Source organism: Vipera ursinii (genome assembly GCF_947247035.1).
Source record: "Vipera ursinii genome assembly, chromosome: 3".
Lineage (NCBI taxonomy): Eukaryota > Metazoa > Chordata > Lepidosauria > Squamata > Viperidae > Vipera > Vipera ursinii.
In genome coordinates this window covers 152,368,134-152,378,538 of record NC_139516.1, presented here as the reverse complement: position 1 = coordinate 152,378,538, position 10,405 = coordinate 152,368,134, and positions in this window count along the sequence as shown.

Here is a 10,405-nt window from a genome sequence, read left to right as displayed (position 1 = left end):
TTGCATCCACAAACGCCTATTCCAAACCCATGCTTAAATGTGTGGGCAAGCAAACATCCACAAGAAAATTGCACTCGTTAGGCAGGAGGGCATAGAAGTATTATGAATCTACTGTGTGAAAAAATTAAGGATGTTGTCAGACAGCCTAAAAGGAGAGAGATTAGGAATGTCTCTATTGCTGTCTTCTCCGTTTTAAATCCTTGCAGCAGAGCCACATAATCCCCCCCTCTCTCTTTTTTTTTTGCTCTGAATCATCTGGGGTGGGAGGGTAGTTAAAGGAGCTTCCCCTATTCCCCCAACCATTCTATAAGACTCAGACATGTCAAACTCGCGACGACATGTGACGTTGCGCAACGTATCAGGACGGTTTTGCCATTGCCGGCAGTGGAGTGGGCGCAGCTTCCGCATGACCCCTCCGGCCCACGGGCTGGCAGTTTTACACCCCTGCTATAAGTTATGTACAAAAACAAAAAATTCAAGTAGGACTGGGGGCATCCAAATGGTGATGGGTCAACAAAATTAAGATGGTAAGAGTCAATTACACAATTGCTTCTTTACTTTTTCAAACTCCTACCCCCAGGACATCCCAGTCCAGTTCTATCCATTCACTGCCCTAATTGTTTAAACCAGTTGGATATCGTTCTGGCCTATAAAATGCATTTAGATGTTTTTAATTTCACATTACTTTAAAAAAAAATTCCAATGGCTTGAAAAAAAAATTATGTTCAGATAGCTCTGGGTCGAAGTATTGAATATTTTTATTTGATGTCCTTTTTGTGGTACAGTAGATAATGAATACACGTAGAGAGTTAAATTGATTGGAAATGATTTAAGATGACTTGTAAAAATTCAACGGTTTACCTTCCGTGAAGCACAAAATTATAGCATTTTTTCAAAATTGATATAGAGATACATTGTTAATATATGCAAATTTTTATCAAGGGCCAGTGCTGTTCAGTCTTTTAGGGATACCTAACAACCTCCTTGGTATTTTATTTCATCGGCATTCCACCTTATTTCCAGGCAATCCAGGATAATATATGTAGTATTCCCTCTTCCAATTTTTCTCTAGAAGAATCCTATGAAGTACTTTGGGCTAGAGGAGTAAATGGTCCAGGCTAGCCTGCGGTTAAGATCCATTTCCTTGTTATAGCTTAAGTCTAAATATCAGCCCCTGCAGAACAATGGGGTATCAATGGGGAAAACCTACAGAAGGGGCTGAGACTGGGCTGGGGGAATGGAACAAACAACACATGGAACAGACAAATGGGGATGGGGGGAATCCTTCAAATCTCTCTTTGTATGCAAAGACTTGCTTTGTTTCAAACTTTTAAACTGAACTGCTGGTCCAGACATAGAGATGACATCATAATAGGATGGGGATAGCTGATAAATTTCAGGAATGCTCCAGACTGTGAAAGGATTTGGGTACCCTTGGGAGATAGTGTGCTGGAATTTACTATTACACAATGGAAAATTATGTCTTAAAGGAAAGCTGATAGTGCATTTAAATGGAAAGTTAATGAAATGGGGAAGAGGGAGAACTAATCGACCGATGGAGTGAGCCATGATAAAAAGTGCAGGAATAACTATGAAGAAAATGGAATAGATGTAATAACATGCAGGGATAAAACAAATGCTTAAACTGGTTCAGGTTCAAATCCTATGGAATATATGCTGAATTTAATTGAAAGTAACAGGACTGCAGATTGTAGGAGAGAGCACTCCTTCATGGAACAATGTCAAAAAACAATTAGGAATATTTCTTGGGGTAGATTTTCTGGAGATGAGTGACTTTGGTTCTTAAATGAATGAAAATAACTTTTAAAAAAAGTCAGATTAAAAAGTACCGGTAATCTTCAATTTAAGACGACAACTGAGCCCAAAATTTGAAAGCGAGATATTTGTTAAGTGAGTTTTATCCCATTTTACAACCTTTCTTGCCACATTTGTTAAGTGAATCATTGCAGTTGTTAAGTTAGTAACAAATGAATGAGGCTTCCCCATTGACTTTACTTGTCAGAAGGTCGCAAAAGGTGACTCAAGAAACAGCAACAGTCATAAATATAAGTCAGTTGCTAAGCGTCTGAATTTTGATCACATGACCACAGGGATGCTGGCATGGTCGTGAGTGTGAAAAATGGTCATTGAGTCACTTTTTCAGTGTCACTGTAACTTTGAATGGTCACTAAACGAACTCTTGTAAGTCGAGGACTACCTGTATGTTATTTTACGAATGAACTCAAATGTTGGATTATTATTATTTGTTAAATTTATTTTCTGCCTATCTCAACATGAGGCCATTCTAGGTGGCTTACAACAATAAGAAGGAAGAAATGAAAAAACAGAAATATCTGAAATGGTATAGGGCAGGGGTCAGCAACCTGAAAAAGCAAAAGAGCCACTGGGAACTGGTTCCATCACACATAAAAAAGTGGGAGCAAAATGTTTTTTGCGCATGCGCGTGTGTGGATACACACGCGCAGTTCCACTTTTTTCTATGTGGATGCACCTGCACGCCAGCGGCAATGGGTCTCCGTGGTGACGGGTGCTGGGTTGTGGCACCGCCTTCAGCCCGGGCATCGCCGGAGCCACCCCCAGGACCTCCAAACTGCCGCCCGAACACCCGTTTGGAGACCTGCTGGTGCCGGTTTAGAAAGGTGATGCAGGCCGCGGCAGCTTTCTAAACCGACACCAGCAGGTCTCCAAACGGGTGTTCGGGCGGAGGTGCGAGAGAGGTGCGCGCGCAGCTCTCCAAACCTTTGGAGTGGTGCACGCGCACCTCCTCCCGTTCAGAGAGATGCGCGCGCACCGGGCAACTGAGAGCTGCAGGAAAGGGCTCAAAGAGCCGCATGCGGCTCCGGAGCCGTGGGTTGCCGACCCGTGGTATAGGGTTTCCTACCTGAGCAGGGGGTTAGACTAGAAGATCTCCAAGGTCTCTTCAAACTATTATTACTATTACTATTATTACTATTATTTACAGGTAGTCCTTGACTTACAACTGTTTGTTTAGTGACCATTTGAAGTTACAACGGCATTGGAAAAAGTGATTTATGACCAGTTTTTCACACTTGCAACCATTGCAGAAACACCATGGTCACGTGATCAAAATTCAGATGCTTGGCAACTGGCATGTATTTATGACAGCTGACATGGTGATGACATGGGATCACCGTCTGTAACCTTCCCAGCTGGCTTCCGATAATCAAAGTCAATGGGAAAAGCCAGATTCAGTTAATAACTATGTGATTCACTGAACAAATGAAGTGACTTACTTAGCAACTGTAGCAAAGAGGGTTGTAAAAATGGGGCACAACTCACTTAGCAATGGTTTTGCTTAGCAACGCAAAATTTGCTCTCCACCGTGATCGTAAGTCGAAGACTACCTGTAAGATAATAAAACAATAAAATAAACAGTGCAACAATGAAAAAGATTAAACAAGGAAAGATATTATAAGTTGGCATTAAGTACTGTATATCTGGATCCTGTACTGAAGTTTCCTTCTGCAATGCTGAAGTCTAGCTAGACATTATGAAGAAGCTTTTATGTTCTACAAATGCAAGTCCTCTACCTAAGCCTCTGAGATACGCTTTGAGTCCTGCTGGGCAGTCCTTCACATGGCCCTGGTTAGGCCTGAGGGATGTTAAACTGCAGCAGCTCCCTTCAGGGACTCTCCACTCTAGAAAAGTAGAATCCCACCGGTTCCACCTAATGTCTTTTAAGCTGCCTCTGCTACCAGTGGCTTTGGCATCTTTCTGTTGAGAAGTAAAATTGGATGGAACTGTTTGGATTTCTGCCTCCTAATCCCAGAGAGATGGTTGAAACTCTTTTGGGAAAAGGGCCCACAGAAAGTGAGACTATCTGATCAACACAGATACAAACATGGAGGAATTTGTGTAAAGCACACTAAGCTTTATTCCTCTGAACTACCAGAGTTGTACTGTAGCTTAGGACAGGGGTCTCCAAACTTGGCAACTTTAAGCCTGTTGGGCAATTCTGGGAGTTGAAGTCTTAAAGGTGCCAAGTTTTGGAGACACCACCCCCCCCTCTGGCTTAGGGAATCTTTCTGGACCCATTGCTGTTTGGGGAAGAGCAAATGGTTGCAGTACTACAGTAGGCACCAAGATGGATTTTGTATGTCAACTACTATCCAAACTCAGTGCAGGAGGCATGTCCTAAATGACAACAACAACAACAACAAAATACTAAATTTATATGCTGCCCAATTTTCAGCAACTCTAGGTGGTTTACAAATTGTAAACCAAAGCAAGAAATGATACAAAAACACAAAACAGCAAAAAAACTGAACAAACATGGCAGAGAAAACAAAACTAGATGGGAACAAAGAAAAAAGAAGGAAAACGGATGTCAATCATCCTCACCAAATACCTTCAGGTCTCTTTGAAATACTAGTAGAGTGAGGACTGTTCAAATCTGTTAGGCATATGGTGATAGCCTACATAGTTGGGTTGAAAATATATAAACTATGATGTTGTGACTTTAAGATGTTAATTGGCCAATGGGTGTGTAAGTGTGCTCATGGCCATAAGAGGGAGCTAGGAACGTAGCTTCTTTCTCTCTGAATTCACTGCTCTCTCTACTATTACTGTTTTGCTGTACTGTTGGTTTACTACTGTGATAAACCTGAACTGTGTTTTTGACCTCTGGATGGGTAAGACGACTTTGTATTTGGAATACTCCTTGGACTGTTACTATTGTGTATGACCTGGACTGTTTTCTTTTTGACTATGCATTTTTGTTTTTACACCACCTCAAAAGTAAAATACTTTCTGTTTTCACAACTCACTGTACTCTTGTGGTTACTGTGTGACTCTTACTGCTTTCAGTACCCTTTCTTGTCTGTGCAACTCTTTGCTAGCACAAGGAGACCTCTGCACAATTTCCTAACAAAATCTTAGGGGGAACCTCATAATTACATCTAAGGTGGACTGTACTAATGCGCTCTATAGGCTTTTCTCACAATATGTCCCATCTCCCTCTCCCTCTCTCATCTAACTATCTATCTATCTATCTATCTATCTATCTATCTATCTATCTATCTATCATCTACCTATCATCATCCAGTGGCGTAGCGTGGGGGGTGCAGGGGGGCTGGCCGCACCAGCCGCAACATCTTGGGGGGGCGCTCGCACTTGCAGCTCTCTGCCCCTGCCTGGCTCACTCACTCTCTCTCACTGCAGTGCTGGCTGTGCGAATCCGATCCGAGCCGCCGGGTCGCCGCCCACTGTGGAGGGGGAGGTGCCAGGCATGCGGTGCGGTGTGGAGAGAGAGCGAGGGACTATCTGGGGGAGGGACAGTGCAGCGGCCAGGTGCTTGCCCCGGGTGCTGACAACCCACGCTACGCCACTGTCATTATCTGTCTCTCTCACTTTCTGTCATGTCCCTGTGATATTGTCCCCAGGCAGGCTTAAGTTGGCGTTAGCTGTAACAGTATTAGAATGGCACTTCTCACTTATTCTGACACTTTCCAAGTGGTGCAGTCACACATTACTTTGTATAATTATACCAATAACATGGTTTCATTCTGATTCAAATGTAGATGGCATTTCACTGCAGCAGCAGAGATTGGTCCAAGGTGAACTGGAGACCTTCCAGAACTCTGCTAAATATGGGCATAGCTACCTATATTACAGCTGAACAGATACACAAGCCATTTAAAGTCCACAATGGCCCTTCCTAATTAGCCTCTTCCCAAGATCAGTGTTGCTGGCGAACACTAGTGATCCGGGTGGGATAGACAGACGCCCTCCTCACCTTTGGAATGTTCTTCTAAGAAGCAAGTAGTTGATTCCATTTCCAGCTGCTCTTCTGATAAATCAACTCTCAGTTTGGCTCCTGGCAGTTACTTTAGAATTAAGTAATATACGATGACTGCTTTAGCATTGTATTTTGCTTGAACAGTTGTAATTTAAAGCAGTTTGCATGTAACTTTGTTGGTGTTATTTTATTCCATTGGTTTCAAAGGCAGTTATGAAATGGATTAAATAATATATAATAAATTAAAGCATCCCCATTTTCCATAATGACTCAAAGCTACTGCTTCAATATGCTGTCTAACTTGATTCTCCATTTGCTCAACTGTTCATTAAAAAGCCTGGATGGGAACAAAAATCAAAAGGGGGGGGAAGCCCCAACAAATCTTCTGATCTTTACAAAGTATTCTCGAAACCCACAAATATAGACAGTGAATGGTTGTTTGAAAATAGTGGCTGCTTTATGAAACTACAGTTGAAGCATAGAAAGTGCCATAAACATTGCTTTAACCTATAATCTGATTTCTTTGGTTTGGGCTTAGTTCAACAAATGAACTCAGTCACTGGCTGGTAAAGCATAGTAGTTTATTCAAAAAAATCTAATTTTAAACAAACCACGGGTTAACACTGGTGTACTCCATCTTTGAAAAATGCCATAGTCTTTCCTTTAAGGCTGCAACAAACTTTTAACAAATCAGCACTTAATACAAAACATTCCTCAGAGACCAGATACCACTATCCTGTTCTGCAAATACATTGTTTTTGTCACATATCTTGTCATTCTGGTCCAACAAGGCCCAGTCTCACCTTGGGGCGAGTCAAGCAGCAAACAAATTTAATAATAAAATAATAACAATTCTAAAATCTTATGTGTGTGAGATTCCAAAAACTTTTGGGAGTCTGGGAGTACTGCTTATTGAATTTTCTCTGCTTTTCTATAGCACATGTTTTAATTACTAATACCCTTGCTTTCTTAATAGAAAGTGGGGTTTTGATGAGCAAAGTTCTGTATGCTGGTTATGTCTTTTTAAATTTCAGGTCACATTCAGCATTCAGCCTCTTCTCAATTTGGATTTGAGAATGACAAATAATGAAAATCTATCTCCAGTAGATTTTTATTCTACTGTACCAAAGATGAAAGGGGTATACAGATGTTCTGTACAGCAGAGATCACATCCAAAATACTTTATAAAATAGTCCCTATTTACAAAGGTGGTGGCCATAAACATTCATTGACCCTTTTTTATATTACTATATATAAAAGTGGGAAATTGATCACTTTTGTAGTCCCCACTTTTGACTATTTTAACATATGCAGGTCAGGGACAGTCTATACCAGACATGTCAAACACAAGGCCTGGGGGCCAGATCCGGCCCACGAAGTGGTTCCATGTGACCCACGAAACCATCCTGGAAACAGTGAGGGAACGGCCCCCACTGCCTTGGCCCTGGCCCAGAGACCCTCCTTCTGCCAGAGACCCTCAGATCTGTCCCACTCCTACCCAGGCCCCCATAGGCACCCTTGATGCGAACGATGTAGAGCTGGCCACACCCACCCAGTAGGCCATACGCACTTTAGCCATGCCCACCCAGTAGGCCACACCCACCCAGGCCACACCCACCAGGCCCCCTGAGGGCAATCGCAATGCTGATGCGGCCCTCAATGAAATTGAGTTTGACACCCTTGGTCTATACCAGGGGTAGGCAACCTCGGCTCTTTTATGGCTCATGGACTTCAACTCCCAGAATTCCTGAGTCAGCTATGCTGACTCAGGAATTCTGGGAGTTGAAGTCCACGAGCCATAAAAGAGCCGAGGTTGCCTACCCCTGGTCTATACAGTAATGCAAGGTTTTGTTTTTTTTAAAAGTATTTTTGGAGCAAACCATTCCAGAATGCAGGGGTGTCTATTCCAGAAGAGAGGTCTATTGAGGAACACCTGGTGGTATTCTGACAGTTGCATCTGACCCTTCCGTGATGAAAACAGCGGTGGGATGGTCATACCAAATTAAAGTCAGCCCAACGGTATCCATAACAACCATGTGTGGGACTTAGCAAGCTGATTCTGTGTGTGCGTGTGTGTCACTGCGGTGTGTATGTGCGCGGGGTCTGTGGTGGTTTTTAAACGATTACACGTCTGCTGGGGCAAATCCAGGACAGGCCTGTGTATGTGTGTTGTTTCAATTAAGGTTGCAGCCAGAAGTAGCTGGCATCTGGAAGCGAAGGGAGCGCGGGGGGGGGTAGTTTCTACCCCCGAGCGACTGAAACAACAGCCCGACTAAAAATAGCGTTGTTTTCTGTCCTGCCGCTCCTTGCAACTTCGTTAGTCATCGCCGATCCCTAAAATAAAAAGTTCGGTCCGCAGCCTCTCCTGGTAGCCCATGTAAACAAACTTGGGGTGTGTGTGTGTGTGTGTAAGCAGAAGGGAGTCCCCTCGGCTTGGCGACGGCAGCCGCCAGTCGAGCCAGAGTCGGGGCCGCCGGGGCCCAGCGAGCAGGCAAGAACATCTGGCGGTGGGGCCAGCGGCGCGCCGCAGCGAGGCGGCCAAGGTTAGTTGGCTGCAGTTCTTTGCAAACTCCCTCGGCCTTGGAGGCCGGCCACGGTCGTCCCGGCAACGGCATTAAACAGGAGGCAACAGACCGGGGATTCCGTCATTCCGGCGCAGAAGGAGGCAGCAAAGAAAGCACTGAGAGCAGACAGGAAAGGAGGGAGTCGCTTCTGTCCCCGCGCGGCAAGCGATCCAAACCGGCCGGCGGCTCCCAACCGCGGCCTAGTCCCCACCTTGCAGCCCGGCCTTGGGGAGGGAGGGAGGGAGGAGGACGGGGGGGGGGGTTTGCAGAGACGGCGAACGGCGTGGGCTCATCTTGCCCACGCCGAGCAGTGCCTCCTGCTGGGGTTGCCCGGCTGGCATCCAGCTGGCTGTCTTCCCGCACCCTTGTGGGGATGCCAGCGCAAATTCGTGCTTGAAGACGCGTGCTTGCAAAGATATAGCGCCGTGGCCTTTTCCCACGCAAAAAGAAGCCAGGACACGCCCGGCAACTTATTTACTTATTTATTTATTTATTTAGATTTATATACCGCCCTTTCCCTAAGGACTCAGGGCGGTTTACAGGGTATTTAAAAGAAAATCAATGCAAACGTTAAAACAAATTAAAAAAGATTAAATAAAACCCTGAGAAAAAATAAAAACCCAATTAAAATTAAAAAATTCTCAGCCTGGGCCAGAGAGCTCAAAGAGCCAGGTCTTCAGGTCCCAGCGGAATGAACGGAGGTGGGGGGGGGAAGTTCTAAGCTCTGCAGGCAGCTGGTTCCACAGGGCAGGTGCACCCACTGAGAAGGCCCTACCCCTGGGTGTCTTTACAATCTTTAACCAGCGTCACCCTGAGAAGACCCTCCCTGTGGGAGCACACTGGACGAAGGGAGCTTGATGCCAAATATCCTGGACCCTCGCCATTTAGGGCTTTATAGGTCATCACCAGCACCTTGAATCTCACCCGAAGGGCAACCGGAAGCCAATGCAGCTCACGGAGTAGAGGTGTTATATGGGAGTATCAGGAGACCCCCATCACGACTCACGCGGCTGCATTCTGCACCAGCTGAAGCCTCCGGGTGGTCCTCAAGGGCAGCCCCATGTAGAGAGCGTTGCAGTATAAACGGGAGGGGGGTCACGAACGCATGAGTGACTGTGCGTAGGGCATCTCGGTCCGGTTAGGGTCACAACTGGCGCAACAGGCGAACCTGGGCAAAAGCCCCCCTGGTCACGGCTCCTATATGATCTTCAAAAGTGAGCTGCGAATCCAGGAGGACGCCCAAGTTGCGAGCCCTTAAGAGGCGCTTGGACGAGGAGTTGCCTATTTTTGCTGCCTATTTTTGCAGCCTCGTTTCAAAATGGGGGTGGGGGAGAAATAGGATGGGCTCGACAGGCTCGACGGCGCGCTGATTGCAAGCCGCCCTCGAAGGACGCGCATCCCGAGAAGAACCGACTGCAACAGCAAGGGCGTGCGTAGACACACGAGCACCGGCACGTTGGCAGAGCGACCTGCGCGGCCACTGTGTGCACAACCTGTTACCTTCGGGTTTGTGAACCTGGCTCGCGAAACGCGGAAAGTCTCTGCATTCTTAGAAGTGCGGTAACCCCTTCACGCAAACAGGTCGCCTTTGGATGGCCGCCAGCTCTGCGCATTTACGTCTTCTGACGGGGATTCAAAGAAAAATGAGCGGTCCTCGATGAAATCCAAAGCCTCACCCCAGGCGTAGTTTTAATCACGGGAGCGCGAATGTAATTGGGAATAAATCTTTCATCCATCTCTCCATCCGTAATAAAAGCATCTTTTTGCGAGCAATTCAAGTGTGCTCCATTTGTTTCTTGTTCGCGAAACTAGAGAGGATGGAAATGTTGTGTAAATGTGTAATAAGTCTGGGTCCGCAGCTTTGGAGTGGTAATGATGGCAACTGGGCTATCCCGGCAGTGCAGGTGGCCAAGATTATGAACACACAGGCGGGTATAATAGTTTCTGCACAGGAAAAATACGGACAAGGAGGGGTGTGACTCGGTGTGCATTTCAATTGTGCGGCCCTTCCTAACTTGCACATACGTTTTTTGAACGTCCGGACTTACGTCTGCTGACTAAT